Here is a 16,138-nt window from a genome sequence, read left to right as displayed (position 1 = left end):
CTTATGTGGGGTGGAGTGGGCATATGGGAGAGAGGAAGGTGGGACAGGTGCTTATTGGTCAAGAATCAGGTTGCAACCACACCCTGTGATTGAAGTATAAACACACCCTTAAGATCAACCTCCAAAGGTTACCGGTGTGTATTTAAGGCTAAATCCTGCTTTGACTTTAGGCAGTAGTTCTGATGAAATTCAGTGGGGCTATCTGCCTGAATAATAGAAGCAACATCTGGCCCTTGCTGCGTGTATAGTTAGACCTTGAAAGATGGAGGTACATGATATCTTAAGGTTTATGTGTTTGTTCTGTTTTTCAATATTTCTTGCAAATTAACTGGATTATATCAGCAATGAAGTAACACTTGATCCTTTTGAAAAACAGTAATACTCTTTATTTTGAGATGAAAGGAAGCTTCATGTGTGTTTATATTTCACATTTACACTCAGCACAAAAGGACAACTGGGAAGTTTAAAAGTTTAACATGCTATCTTTTACAAATGTATCAAACTGTTAGTGTTAATTACCCATCAAAAATAGTAAAATCTGTTTTAAAAGCAAAGAGCACAGCATTTGCATAAGTTTCCAATTAGAGGCTTTTTTTCTTTTTTCTTTTTTTTTTTACAAATACAAACTAAAAATATGCATTGTAGAGGGGATTACCAATAATATTCTTAATTTAAAAACTCAAATTTAGTTTTCCAACAGTGACCTAAAATAGTTGCTCACAATTTAAATCATTTCTTTAAAAAAATCATTGTGTGACTTTGAGTCACTTTGATCTCCAAGGACTCAAATCTGGTTTAGGTTACTAGCTCAAGTAATTAGACAATCTTAGCTTGCTCCCAAGTGGACACTAACACTCCTATACTATTTAGCAAATACTTTGTTCAAATGAAGGTCGGTTTAAATGCTCATGGAAACTGAATCATTTTACAAATTTCCCATGAGTGTTAACTTAAAACCTGGCCTGATAAATATTTCCAAAGAGATCAGTTATTCTAAATTATCAGCTTATTAAAGGATGCAAATAATTTAAGTCTAAAAATATTTTTTCATATTCTTACCATTCTGTTTAGAGAGATCATTGAAATAACAATTTCACCTTCTGATGGACAAGACCGCTTCCCCTGAAATTCAATAGGAACTATACATGTGCCTCAAAGAACAGAATGTAATGATACAAGTTGGTCTTGATTCCATAAAACCTGACAATATCCTTTGTGGAAAACTTAATCTGGACCTGAATATCTGAAAGTCAAATTAATTTAATTTGCATTTCTCAGCACTTAACGCATGAAATGCAATAACTGAGAAATTTTCAGTCCATCCAAATCTGGGACATAGACTCGTCGGACTGGAAGGGATCTGGAGTGCTCATCTAGTCCAGTCCCCTGCACTCATGGCAGAACTAAGTATTATGTAGATGATCCCTGACAGGTGTTTGTCTAACCTGCTCTTAAAAACCTACAATGATAGAGATTGCATAACCGCCCTGGGCAATTTATTCCAGTGCTTAACCATCCTGACAGTTAAGAAGTTTTTCCTAATGTTCAACCTAAACCACCCTTGCTGCAATTTAAGCCCATTTATTCTTGTCTTGTATATACTGGAAATCTTATGAGAAAATGTATTATCAGTCCAACTTCTTGATCAAAGATTTTTTTTTAAGCTTCCAATGTGCATCTGAGCATATCTGAACCAAGCCTCTGAACTCTCTGAGGCTCATCCATCATGCTCTGTCATACAGCATTGTAATACGACTGTAGCATGCCGGAGGGAACATGTGTGCCAGTATAGGAGATTGCAAATATAAGAATGCAATCTGTTTTGAAAAATTTCCTGCCCTTTGTGTTTATTACATTCTCAAGGAAGGAATTACCCTGAAGAATTGTATTTGTATTTATTACATTCTCAAGGAAGGAATTACCCTGAAGAATTAGTTTGGTTTTACAACCTGATTCTTTTAAAATTTCCCAAGCATAGAGTTAGCCACAGCATCTCAGCTAAATGCCAACTTACTGCAGTTTCAGTTAATTATATTGTTCTCCATCTCTTGAAATCATTGTGCAATAGCACTAGAGATGTTCAGATCTCTAGCTACACAAACATCATAAACAATCCACTCAAGGTCTCTACCCGCATCTCACCAAAAGCACAGAGACTCAACTCCTGCCATGACCATATCTCAGGGGTGGCCAAACTTGCTGACCCTCCAAGTCACATATGACAATCTTCAGAAGTTCGAGAGCCAGGGCACACCTGCCAGGACTCGGGGCTTCAGCCCCTTTCCTGCTGAAGCCTCAAGCCCCAGCAGGTGTGCCCCACAGGGCTGGAGTTCCGAGATCCCCATTGGGAAGAAGCCCCTACCCCACCAGCCTGCTTGAAAGCAGAGGTCCCAAGCTCACTTCCCCCAGTCTGGTAGGTAGAGAATGTGGGGGGAGGGCAGAGGGCTCTGTGAGCTGCACTTTAAGGAGCTGCATGTGGCTCGTAAGCCACAGTTTAGCCATCCTTGCCATACCTGTTTCACAGTCCTGTACCTTTGTGGGCCTTCCATCCTCACTCCTACTCCTACATCACAGACAGAATACCTGGGTGTTACTATGTGTTATAAGCTAATCAGACATGCAAGTCATTTCCAATTATACCACTACATTATGTATTCTACAGTCCACTTACTTTAGAGAAAGGTGAGTTTGGAAGCATTTTGGAGCACTTTAGGCATTTTTAAGAGTTCATTATTCATTATTAGTGGCCAAAAATATTAAGTATGTAATTAAAAATTTCAAAAGAAATTACAGGGTTTTTTTTTTTTGTCCTAAGAATTTTTTTTCATTTGGGTGAGGAACCCCCCCGCACGCAGGCACGTATTTTCTTCACTATTTTTACTTTTTTCTTGTTTTATCCACTGAAAAAGTAAAAAAGCAACTGTGTATGTGTGTGTGGGGGTGGGGGGTGGGGGGGAGAGGGAATCCACTAATCTGACTCTTCTCCAGGACTGAATGGAGTCTTTCAGTCTCCAACCACTGTAATTTTCAGTTAGAAATTCAGCATTTGGGGACAGGAAGTTGTTTGAAACTGTTCAGAGTTTTAGAAATTAAAAGTATTCTTGGATAAAATGGATTAGTAGGCAGAGTACAGATAAAATGGTCAAAGGTATGTGTTGCGCCTATGTGTAATAATAACAACATCACTTAGCATTTATATAGCTATCATAGAATCATGGAGAAAACACTTAATTACCTTACAAATTGATCTGCACAGTTTTAGATTTCTATGGATCCCTGGCTCAAATACTAATCACTTTTATGGTAAGAAAATGCCTAAGCAAAGCTTCAGTTTACAAAACTGAAGCAAGAGCATTCAGCTTGAAAGTATTATCAATTTGGTTTGTATTATCCACAAACTGGCCCAGTCCTTTCTTATTATCCTTCTGTGAATAGCTGGATGCTTTTCCCAAAGGTGTATTTTTTCTGCTTACATCACTGAGTTTACATGTCAGCAGTAATCGCAACATCCAATCTAATCTCATTTAAACTCTTAAAGTGCTGTTGTTTGATCATGTGTGTATTCCTATTCCATTCCCATTCTCCCTGGTCATGGACATCTAAAATGATTCCTCCGTGTGGTGTTGATCTGCTTCCCTATTAAGTCCTTATTTACACAGTATTGTATACAGTAACCTTTGGGATTCTGTGGAACTTTAAGCAAATCTTGTGTGACCTAGTTACAGTATGTGTTGTTGATAACATGTAGGGACCGAAGTCATTACTGGCTACACACTTCTAAAGCACAGCTGGTGGTGTCAGTTTGTTCCCTAGTACAGAGGTGTTCACATCATAGAACTCACAACAAAAATTAACATAAATTGGTACTCTGTATTGTGACATTGTTGTGATCCCCAGAATTTGCAGATTGGGGGGGGGGGGGCGCAAAGGATGTAAGTGACTTGCCCTAGATCACACACCAAATTAGTGGCAGAGGCAAAACTGTTACCTGTCTAAAATCTAGCTCAGCTTTTGTTTAAAGTTTCAACAAACATAATGTATAGCACACATGGTTCATGTGTTCCCAGCCAGACAATCCTCTTAGCAGCAAGCAGTCATACCTAGAAGGTACAGGAGTAATTAAGACTAATCAGTTTAGCAAATTAGAGACACCCGGCCAAGAATGTTAAAAATCAAGTAAATCTAATGCATGATTTTTTTTTTTAAGATAAGCATGGTTGTGTAATGAGAGGCCTGGACTTTACATGATCCATGGCCATCTTGTGTTTGGACTTAGCATAACCCACAGCCATTTTGTATACTCAGTCACCCTAAGTTTGAAACAAAACTATAGAGTCAAGAGAATTTGGCTTTGGCTTAGGCTTAGCCAGCTAGAGAAGTATCAGCTGCAGCATTACTAACAGGGACAGATACAGTAAAATCACAGGTTCATGGGAATAGAAGGTCCATATTCCCAATAGAATACGCAAGCTAACCTTGAGTTTCTGAAAGTTTCTTACTAGTGTCTGTGTGAGTTTTTGTTAAAAGTTGCTTTTGCTGATAAGTAGAAATTAAAAGGTTTTGCTGTTGCTAGGAAAATGGTTTTAGCTCACTGGGGTTTATGCTTGGTGAAATTTATTTTATAGTCATGCTTTAATTAAAATAATTGGTGAAGGCATAAATAAGAGAAACCCTCATTTCAGCTATATAATGAGGGTCAAAAGACAAGCTCTTTGGAACTTAACTCTGGAACACAGCTCAAGACCAAAGCTGCCAGAACTCTTAACCCCTGCACGACCATACTGTGGAGCCCCAGATGAGACATGATCCTGACTGATCATCAAAAGAAGTCTGTCTGCTTTATTGGGAGTGTTGAGCATTAGATGCTTGGCATGTATATTCGGCTGATGAATTGTTAATTTCTAATAAATACATGTACATGTTTAAGGACACTGTGTGAAGGCTCTTTCACTGGGAAAAGATTCCACTAACCCACAGAGGGGCATTGCAACCCAGTGCCCAGGGAGCGTAGGAGGTGGGAGCCCTAAATTGTGCAGGGAACAGTTGTGTCCTGATGCCATTGTGAGTCTAGCTATGTGCTGACTGATTCCTGGTATCTATTATCTGAGTCTGAGTTTTCCTCACTCCTTCATGAATGTCAGCTGATGGAAGTATCTGCCTAAAGAAGGGGATAGGATGAAGTTTCGCTTCTTTTCTCAGAATGGATTGGAATTATCTAAAGATATAGCTGATAATTATCCATCAGTGCATGGATCTGATGATGTTCTAATATAAGAGAGACATCCATCACTGAACTATGCCTGAATTGAATTGAGCCCTATATGTCTGTAATTGAAAACGAAGCTAGATCCAAATCCCCATCTAATCTCACCAGGTGTTCCACTGATAAAACATTTTGTAAATAAATACAAAACTGCATAACCCTTAACATGGAACCCATTGTCCCAGGAGGTCATTGAGGCTAAGGATTTAACAAGATTCAAAACAGGATGCAATATTTGTAGGGATATGAAGAATAGATTTACCTGCTTTAATGAAAACAAAAAATTGGTAAGGGTTATTAAACTTTGTGCTTTATGGCTTAAGCCAAACTCTATCTATCAGGGAACAGAAGTAACCTATGCGGGGAGCAGATTATCCCACATCTGCCCACTGTGGGATTCTTACACTTTCCTCTGAATCATCTGGTGCTGGCCACTGTTGGTGCTAGCGTACTGGACTAGATGGACCTTGGGTCTGATCCAGTGTGACAGTTCCTATGTTTCTAACTATGTTTATAACCCAGCAGGGTAGATTACTTTCCATCCTTTCAGGGATCCTAAAGGTAGATACCAGGCAGTTTACTGTGTGAAATCTCTGTCTGATTATACTAAAAAATCCTTGAATGTTCAATGCTGCCATGCTGTTTTTCACAGGAGTAGAGATTTGCCTCTTTTCCTCTCCTATAATACTGTGGAGCACACTGTCTGCTGGTTAGTTACCAGTCTCTGTTACAAAGATGCTGCATTTTAGTTGTGTGTGTACATTCCCACACACCCCATTACTATTCTTTTGGGATGGAGAGTATATATTGACACATAGACTCTAATCTCCTTTGCAGTGATAACTCAATTGAAGTCAGTAAGGATCAGAGCTTCAAAAGAGCTCAGCTCCCATTTGGGCATCACAGCAGGTGGTGAAATTTCTAAAAAGAGTCCAGCACCTTGGAGTCTGGTCCTTATTTAGGTGCCTACGTTTGAACTCAGCTCTTTTGCAAATCGGGGTCCAGTTTTGGATGCTGAACACTTGAAAATCTGTTCTAGGGTGATACTACTGGTAGAAACAGAGTATGTGAGATCAGAATCAGGCCCATGGTTTGTAAAGAACTGTGGATTTCTTCAGAATGAAAGGCATTATAGAACTATAAAAATAATATTTGATGTGGCCTTTAATGTAGACAGCAATTTATTGCATGCTTCTGAAAGATATATGCTGTTTCTGCATGTGCAGTTCCCACTGGAATTTAGGAGAGTTACACAGAGGCATCCAAAAGATAATAAAGTGAAGTCGTTTGTATGAAATTGACTTCTCAGGTCACTGTGTCCGGTGTAGCAATTGCAGAGCAGTAACAAAACAGTTAATCCATCACACTTTCATCAACAGTTTTCAAACTGTCAGCGTATCGAATACGGTCACTGTGACAGCCTGTGCCTTTCTACCCCACCATTTCTAACAACCTGCTTTCTAAATTGTTCTCAGAGAGCTACTCTGTCCACTAGACTGCCTTGTTTACAAGGCTATCAACCAGCTGTGATGTATTAATTGAGAGCACGATGTTAGGCTTCGCTGCCTGTGATTTCCACAATAACAAATCTGTGGTCTGTAAGAGAACAGACTCCCTTTTCCATTGCCCTCCTGAGAGGAAAACCAGGTTGTCATATGTAACATTATTGATGCCTTTGCCTGTTGGAACTATACGCAAGGTTCCAGTGAGAGAGAAGCAAAACAATTTATGCGCGGTCAAATGGATCTGGGTATCTAATGGCAAGATACAGTAACAGAGTGGCAAAAGTTCCATAATCAAGCAGAAAGACTAATTGTTGGAAGGCATCGTTGGGGGCATGCATTTATTTAATAGAATAAACAAAGTCTTGGACTTTATACTCAATTTTCACTCAGTCCTTTCTCAAGCAAAACTCTCATTGACTTCAATGGGAATTGTGGGTGCTCAGCACCTCTCAAGATTTGGCCAGTGGCAGCTTTGGTTAGTAAGGACTGAGTAGAAATTAAATTGAATGAGGACTTCAGGATTTGAGCCCGAAGGTACCAATTTAATGGCTAGTGGTTTTGTTATGTCTTAATGTTGCCTGTAAGATCTTTATATTTGCGTTTGCCACATCTCAGGGTGGAAGCAAACATTTTAAGAATCTCACAGATCAGAGATAAAATGGCACAAAATCAGCCATATATGTTATTTTATGTTTCTCATAATTTGATGGGGTTTTTTTCAGTTTTGCCTTCAGCAGTTCAGTTTCTGACAAAACAGGTGTTGCTTGCTCACATTACTTGTTCTTTGATTGCCGTATCACTGTCCACGCTCAGAAGAAACATTGCATCACTGCCTTTCCTGTGCCCTTGGCGTGGATCTGGAGGCTTACTTAGAACCATGCCTCCACAGAACAGAGAGCATGAGCAGAGGGTCCCGTTGAGGAGCAATGACTTTTTGGTCTTCTTTAAAAACAATATTCTAATAAACATGGAAGCCTAAAATGTCCCGTGTGTGTGACTGCTAAAGACCCAACCTCTTAAATCCTGGATTCTGCAGGCATCTTGAGACATTTGGTCCAATCCAATGGAGTTAAGGAGACAACAGATAGAACCTGTCCTTTGAATGGCTGAGAGTGTGAGAGGAGGAGTTTCAAATAAATGCTTCTCTTTGTCCTTATCATTCTTTCCATCCTTTCCTTGCAGGTGATGGAACCAAAGAACCATCATTCAGAGAGGACTGAGTTGAGAACTGCACACATCTGACAGAAGGTATCAGAGGAACCTGGGGCTGTAGTAATGGAGCTGAAATCTAGATACAGCAATGGCAATACCTATCACTTTATTCTTTGCCATTTTGCTTCTGGTAGGCGCATCATAATTATGTTGGGGTGCAATATTTATTTCTAGGATAACACCAAATTATTATTTTTTCTATACCCATTTAAGGCAGTGGTAAAAATCACTGCAGCTTTTCTTTTGCAGCTGAGATTTTTCAGGGTGAATAGAGTTAAGACAACGCTGAGTACATCTGAAAATCTTAATGGGCATCTTCATTTCCAAGAACAGATGTCCACAGATGACATTACTTTAAACACTGAAGCAGGAAAAGCATTCATTTGCCATTTGGACCTACTGATTGCAACCGAAAAAGAACATTGTCCACATTTGTTTAATGTGAGAACGGGCACCAAATTATATAAAAGGCAAAAAGTATAAAATAAGGCATTGTACTGTGAAATACATCAAGTGACAATTACATCCTCCGCACTTGACCATTTTATTCAAAGCTACTGGGCATGTGTAATAAAGTAATTGTTACCAAGAGAGTGAACAGAGAGCTGCCAAATTAATTAGAAACCATTAAGAAAATATTCAGAAATAGTTTAGCTATCTAAGAACCCAATCTTGCAAGGTTCTGAGTCTAGATTCAGCAAAGTACTTAAGCATGTGCTTAAATGTAAGCATGTGTGTAGTCCTATTGATTTCAAGGGAACTACATACTTAGTTGAAATTAAGCATATGCTCACATTCTTTGCTGCATCGGGACCAGAATTCTCTGGATTGAGCCATTATGTTGCTAGTGTGTGAGTAGGGACAGTAACATAGGACTAATATGTGATTGCAATTCTAGAATTAGATATTCTGCATTCAATTAAGTAGTGTACTGTACACAGCATGCCTCTGTAAATTGTCATTGGAAAACAATTTATGCATCACTGTTATTCTGAGTATCGTTTCTTAATTTACTCTGTCAAAGGGTAGCTGACTCTGTGAAGGTGTCAGGAGCCCAGCCTCTCTCTGACAGGCTCAACTGGGGGAATGAGCCAACTCAGCTCCACCTGGGAGTTATTAACTCATTGAGTAACTGGGAGGTAGTTAATTAGGCTAGGAAGCAGCTGGGCATGATAAAAGGCTACAGATCTCAGTTAGAGGGAGAATTCTGAGAAGAACGGAAGCTCTAGACTAGGGAAGATCCCAGAGATCCTGAGCCAAACAGGAAATCTGGGTTAAGAAGAATGCTAGTTCCCAAGTCAGAGAGTCTCCTAAGGTGCCGACCAGGCCAGGTGACCTGGAAGAAGAGCTTCAGAAAAGGGGAGGATTCTAGTGAGATAGCTATAATGTGCCCACCTAGTATTTGGAGGAATCTTTGAGAGACCTCCACAGATCCCAACATCAGAGGAAGACTCCACGCAGGTAGCATCAGAAGACCCGAGCTCAGAGCATCTAGATGAAGCACCTGGATGAAATCAGACGTGTGATAGACAGACTGGGACTGAGTCCCTCAGCCAAGAAGTTGAGATATAAAGGTGTCATGTATGCCTGTGGGAGACTTTCTGTTAAATAAAGGAAACTCTCTGGGGAGGCAGCTCTTTAATACCCAAAGCTAGTCTGGAGTTGTTTATAGTTTGGGTGGAGGGAAATCAAAGCAGGACTTACCTGCAGTTCCAAATCTGACTGCAGAGAGGCATTCCAGGGTGACTTTCACACCAGAGTCTAAGCATGTTAGCAAGCTTCTTTGGTTTCATTTTTATAATTACAGCAACTTTGTGCATCAGGGCCTTTTATATTTTTTCAAGGACTGAATGAGGGGGCTGGGGGGACAGGCTAGCCCAGCAAGAAATTAGACTGCCCAGTACTGATATGTGAAATGCATAGTGCAGCTAGCTCCAGTGCCTTGGTTGTACTGGTTTAGAGACTGCCAAAGAAAAAGCTGTACTCTGTCCAGTGCCTGAGACCAGTCCAACTACCATTGAAGTCAACAGGAGTTTTCCATTAACTTCAATGGTAATTGGATCAAGCCCTAAGAAATGTTTCAGCACTTCTCCCTAGGCTTCTCCATGCCTCTCTTGAAGCCCTTGAGATTCTCTATCCTGCATTTACCAAGCTTTATGCCTTCCATGTTGGAAGTTGCATCACAGTCCCTGTCCCCCCAGATAGCAAAAAGGCCTTCTGGTCAGCTCACCAGCTCCATTCCTTCATCCTCAAATGGCATTAGGCAGACCTGGAGGGGATAAATATCAGGAACTGAGGCCTTGTCTTCAGTGGTAAGAAAAGTGTTTTTAGCATGTTAGCTAATATGTTAAAGCAATTTGTATTTTTCATGTGTTAGCTGGGAGAGGTGAAACCTGGGGTGGATGTAGAGTTTCCTTGAGCCACTAACACATGTTAAACCTATGACATGCTGTCACCACTAGGTTTGTAACATGTTACCTAATGTGTGTTTAAAAACACACCTTGTTTTTTTTCTAGTGTAATACAGATGGGGTAAAAAAGGTTAAAAGCTCAAGTGTATTGGTCTGAGGACAAAACTACTACAGGGGAATAGGATGTTAATTGGGTAGCAAGTGAACACACATAAGAAGTACAGAAAATTTGTGTTGCATTTCTGTAAATGAAAGAATGGTATACAGTAGATGGAAAGAATGCTAACCTCTGATCCGAAATTAAGACAAGCTGAATTTTGCTTTTCTCTGCATAATCTTTGTTAAACTGGGACAGGAAGTCACAGTGCATTCCCACTAGATCTTTAGCCTTATCCTTCTACTACAAAACGTTTGGGAAGTAGGTCAGAAATATCTTGAAGTCAGAGCTGCAAGTTGATGCCACATTGGGCTTCATATTTGGTAGCTGATCACACATTAATCTTTAATGGCTGAAATCTTAAACTTTGACATTTTATATTAGTAGGTCAAACAGAGCTGGCTACTGGTCTGTGGTATCCTGTTCTCCACTGTTCTTTCACCCATGGAGAGCGGATGTTTTTTCCACATAAAACTTAAAGCTTGATCCATATATTGTGAAATGATTGAGGCAAAAGGTTATGATTCACAGGGTGGATAACTAGCAGTATTTCTATCTAGCATCTGACCTTTGTATCCATCTGTTCCAGAGAAGCACGTCTTGGAGAAAAAGAAAAATGCATTCTGGATGGGGGCTTATATCATGTGACTTACCATGTAATATGATGTAATGTAACAGAAGAGGAAAACGTGTGGGCTTATATCATAGAATCATAGAATATCAGGGTTGGAAGGGACCTCAGGAGGTCATCTAGTCCAACACCCTGCTCAAAGCAGGATCAATCCCCAATTTTTGCCCCAGATCCCTAAGTGGCCCCCTCAAGGATTGAACTCACAACCCTGGGTTTAGCAGGCCAATGCTCAAACCACTGAGTTATCCCTCTCCACATACACAGACATACATACCTTTTTATCATGGTAAGAATGAATCACCGGTGTTTAATAACCAATGATATAGTAAAATATCTGTGGGCAATTTAATATAATCATTTTGCTGCCCACGTATACAAACATAGTTGTACTTCTCAGCTAAGGCAGACAACAACCATCACATTGCCTCCACAGAGATGCACCACTGCCCATGTATCCTTTCCTGAACAGTCTCAGAATGGTACCACAGAACACTGATTCTATAGTTTGTTTTGTACATGTAAGTCTCCAGTGTACGCTGTGGCTTGTCATCACATGAATGTTTTCTTGTTTTCCATAAGTGCTCTACCCCCTTATGATGAAGGTTCAGGCATTCTGGCTGCTGTGGCCCTGGATACAATAGAACAGTTTGTCATGGATGGACAAGGCAGTCTATTTTCCTGATTGTTTTCAGGCCATTGCTATCAGGGCAGAGTTAAGGCAGTTTGGAGTAGGGAGGTAAACACTCAGGGCAGACCTACCCTATCACTTAAGTCGATATAACTTACATCACTCAGGGGTGTGAAAAGGCACCCCCCTGGGCGACACAAGTTACAGAGACCTAAGAGCTGTCCATACCAGTGCTATGTCGGCAGGAGACACTCTCCCACCGACATAGCTTCTGCCTCTCATGGAAATGGAGTAATTGTGCTGATGGGAGAGAGCTCTCCTGTCGGCACAGAGCATCTTCACCAGACACACTACAGCGGTGCAGCTGCACCCATGTAGTGCTTCTAGTGTAGACTGGCCTGCAGTTTACCAAGTAAAATAGGAGTAGTAATACTTACCTCACAGACATGGGAGGCTTAATTAATATTTATAAGGTACTAAGGGCTGCTTTGTAACTTTACAGCCCTGTTGAAGTAAGGGGTAACATGTAACCTCATCACCCACAGTCACAATCTGGTGCTTCCCCCTTGTTTGGGGCAGTGTGGGGGAGAAAAGTAAGCTGTGCCAGCCTTTTTTGCTGGTGCAGACTATTTCCCTCCACTGGGCCAAAGCAGAGGTTCAGGCCAGTGCATTGAGACAGTGGAAGCAGGCCCTTTCAATCCCTGCCCACTTGTGGGGGATAGAGATTATCATCCTTGTGGTGGTGGCTCTTTCCACGGTGCAGGCTCTGGCAAAGTGCGTAGCTTGTGCAGAGTGTAAGTGGTCTCCTGAAACCTCTTGCTCCCCTTGTATGTGAGCCTTAAAAGAACACAATGTCCTATTAGATTTGAAATACCAACTAAACTGAAGTTGTGGTCAGAAGCTTTATCTTGATTGCAGTAGTATCGTCCCACATAGCACTCGCAATATCTGCTGCAGTTGAGGAGAGAGGTGAACATATTGAACCCTACTACAGTGAAATGTACTCCTACCCATCTATGCATTATATCAAAATGGTAAGATCAAAAAAGAGCAACACCCTGACCACAGATTTCAATGTTTGCTTTGTAAAACACAAACAAACAAGAAGCTGTTAATCTACCCAAGCTATAAATAATGCATATAGTGCAATCTTTGTTCAACCTATTGAATAGGTGAGGGGAAAGGACTGGTAGGAAATACATGGATTTATTTTATTTTATCTTATTTTATTTGCTCTAAGATACTGTAGCTGAGGGCTCCAAGTAAAGAATATACCTTCTACACAAGTAGAGAGAGATGTTTGCTTTTTAAAGTGGTAGTTAGATAATTGAAGAGAACCTTTTGAGAATTTAAAAAAAAAAGGCTAGATTCAGGGAAGGGTATCAGCTAATAAATGAACAAAGAGGAATATTATTAACCTATAAGGCAATATCTTTTTTTTCTCCTTCAGCTTATTTCTTGACAATGGCCAAGTCTTTCTTCTCTTTTTCAGAATGCACTTCATGTACCATTTGGGCTTGGTAATAGTTAATGAGCCCATCTCTATGGAAATGTACTCTGTGTTCACATGCTTTCTGATGTGTGGATTCACCATGGCATAATAAATGCAGGAAATAAATCCATCGAAAGGTATTCTGCCTTTCCTTTCACAGTATTTTTGTCCCAGTTTAGATTTATATAAGACTTTTGATGGCTCCTGAGAATTCAGCCAACACCAGGAGCTCGAGTATAGAGTTTAGCCATAGTCATGAGCAGGAGGTATTGCGGGAGCTCTGGGATGAATAGTGCTTCTCTGGCATGTTGCATTGCCCTATAATCCAACTTCCTCATTGCCTGTCCCTGTACTTCCCTCAACTTGGCAAATGCTATTGTCCCTGGGACTTACACAGTGTGTACAAAGTGTATAGTACGTGCTCCCTCCCTCCTTTGCATGCACATGTCAGTGCCAGGGACAATCTGGGGCTACTTGTTTAATGTTTGTTTTTCCCCTCAAAAGGGTGTGTGTGTGTGTGTGTGTGTGTGTGTGTGTGTGTGTGTGTGTGTGTGTGTGTGTTTTAAAGACACATTCTCTCAATTCCAGCTAAAAAGTTGTTTGCCACTGCATGTGAGGGTTTCTTCTTTTTTTTTTTTACCATGTTAGAAATTCACTAAGAGATTTTCTATAATATCTGATAATAACTATTTCAGTGCTGCTTGATACTGTGCATTGAACAAGATACTGCCAGTGTTTCTCCTTGGGCCAGGCAGGAAGTGCTGATGTTCCCATGAAACACTGGCACTTCGGGGAAATGCTGCTACTTTCCATGGCTGCATGAAACTGAGATGGAGAGCAGGAAATAAAGGGGCTTAAGTGAGAAATGCAGTAGCTGTGTAAAATCAATTTTTAAAATGTGTTCTATTGGAGAGAGGTAGAAATTATTTTGCAGCACTTAATAAATGAATGACCACTTACCAAGCATATATACCATGGAATGTAGCACATATTGCTACAACATATTAAAGTATATCATATGAAAGAAACTAGTAACTACTCAGGGTCAATCCTGAGCAGGGAAAGGCCCTAGCCACCCATTGCTTCATCCCACATAATCAACACTAAGTGAGAGGAGATCATCTGGTTTAGAGTTTTGGCCCTACATCCCATATTCAGGGTCAAATTTTCAAAGATATTTAGATGCCTAAAGATGCAGTAGGATTTTTGAAATTTTCAGTCAGTGGGAGTTAAGTGCTTTTGAAAATCCTACTAGGCATGTATTTGCATCTGTAGGTATCTAAATACTTTTACAAATCTGGTCTCAGTGTCTCAGTTCACAGTGTCACACAATGTTTTAATCAGGTTTTGCTACCTTACAAGGACATGGCCCTTGTAAATCTTCATGAAGCATATTCAGACGTTGATTTAATTTAAATCAATAACTGCATTTTATAGATCCCATTCCTCTAAAAAGAAACACAGTAAGTATGTTTTTTATGCACCAAGCATGATCTGAGCCCATCAGTGAAGCTCTGCTCTCCTTTCCCGCTAACTAGAAGAGGAGGTCTTCTGGCACTGGAGAGTGTACATGACACCTCCAAAAACTAATGTGCTATCAACAGCACCCTCAAATGCATTGCATACAGAGCATGGAGGGAGGCACTGGTGAATATGGCTTATCTACACTCAGTGCTGGCACTGATATACTTTAGTTACATACACACATGCATGCCCCGATAGGATACTGTACATAGTGTGAAGCCACACCATGGTTCTAATTACACAGACTAGCACAACTATTGCATTATGAATGATGCAGTTGAAATACAAAATGTAAGGCCCACTTCTGCTCTTAGCTATATGGGCATGACTCCCATTGACTTCAGTGGAGTTACTATGGATTTACACTGGTGTAGGGGAAAAGAGAGCCATGAATTTGATTTAAAATGACAAAATACTTTACTCAAAAAGAGATGAATGTATTTTCTTTTAATGTGGGCTCACTTGTGCTATTTTGACACAGCCCTGCACTGTGACACTGTGTGGAGTCCCACCACCTGAGGTGCAGCCCCAAAGGCATTCTGAAACTCCTCGATGCACAGAGGCCATATATACATTGCTATTCCCCTTGAAAGAGCACAGCCCCTCTCCCAGTCCCCTCACAGCACAGCCAGCCAGCTCTGTGACCAGCTAATGTGGAGATGATGCTAAGGCTCCAGCCACCTTCTGCTCGCCAGGGGAGCTGAGAGGGGGAAGCCCCTGCACTCAAGGGCTACCATTCTGCCAGCCCTTTCACAGGTCACACAGCAGGGTGTTGGTGATGCTAGTGTTTGGAACAGGAGTCTTGCCTAGTGGTTGGAGCAGACTCAGTGGGGAGAACTGGAGTGGTGGCCAGGAGACAAGCCAGTGGCTGTAGCCAGGAGTTCTAAGACAGATAAAGACTAGGGCTGGAACAGGAGCAGGTGTGAGTTGGAGCAAGGGCCAGTACAGGAAGCAGGCATGGAACGCATTGAACAGCTACTATGCTGCTGTTTCTGCAACACTTGAATAGTGAGGTGTAGGATTTTCTGTCCAATCAGGGAGCACAGTCTCTTAGAGGGGGTTTATTGGGTCCAGGCAAGATCACTGGGTTGCTAGGCAACTGTACCCAGAGTCAGCTCTGTTCCTGAGAATACCGTTCCCCATTCCCGAGAGCTCCTCCTAGCGATGGTCCTGGGTAGATCAGGGTGTCTTTGGTGAAATTCCTGAAGGATATTAGGAGCGTGAACAGTTTCTTCTGGTCCCCAGGATCATTCCTCTGGCCTGTACACCCTTCCCGTCTGTTAAATACTGGAGATTGCTCCAGCCCATCGGGTAT

General features: G+C 41.0%; 1 long non-coding RNA gene across 1 annotated transcript in view; it reads left to right on the top strand.

Annotated features, from left to right (window-relative positions):
* Window positions 1-16,138, top strand: part of LOC141981600 (uncharacterized) — a 117,764-nt gene that overhangs the window by 60,628 nt on the left and 40,998 nt on the right. The window contains exon 4 of the long non-coding RNA XR_012637850.1: window positions 7,951-8,016. This is a non-coding gene — a long non-coding RNA (uncharacterized LOC141981600). The remainder of the gene's footprint in view (window positions 1-7,950; window positions 8,017-16,138) is intronic.

Source organism: Natator depressus, chromosome 2, assembly GCF_965152275.1.
Source record: "Natator depressus isolate rNatDep1 chromosome 2, rNatDep2.hap1, whole genome shotgun sequence".
Lineage (NCBI taxonomy): Eukaryota > Metazoa > Chordata > Testudines > Cheloniidae > Natator > Natator depressus.
This window is presented reverse-complemented; position numbering and strand designations above follow the sequence as displayed.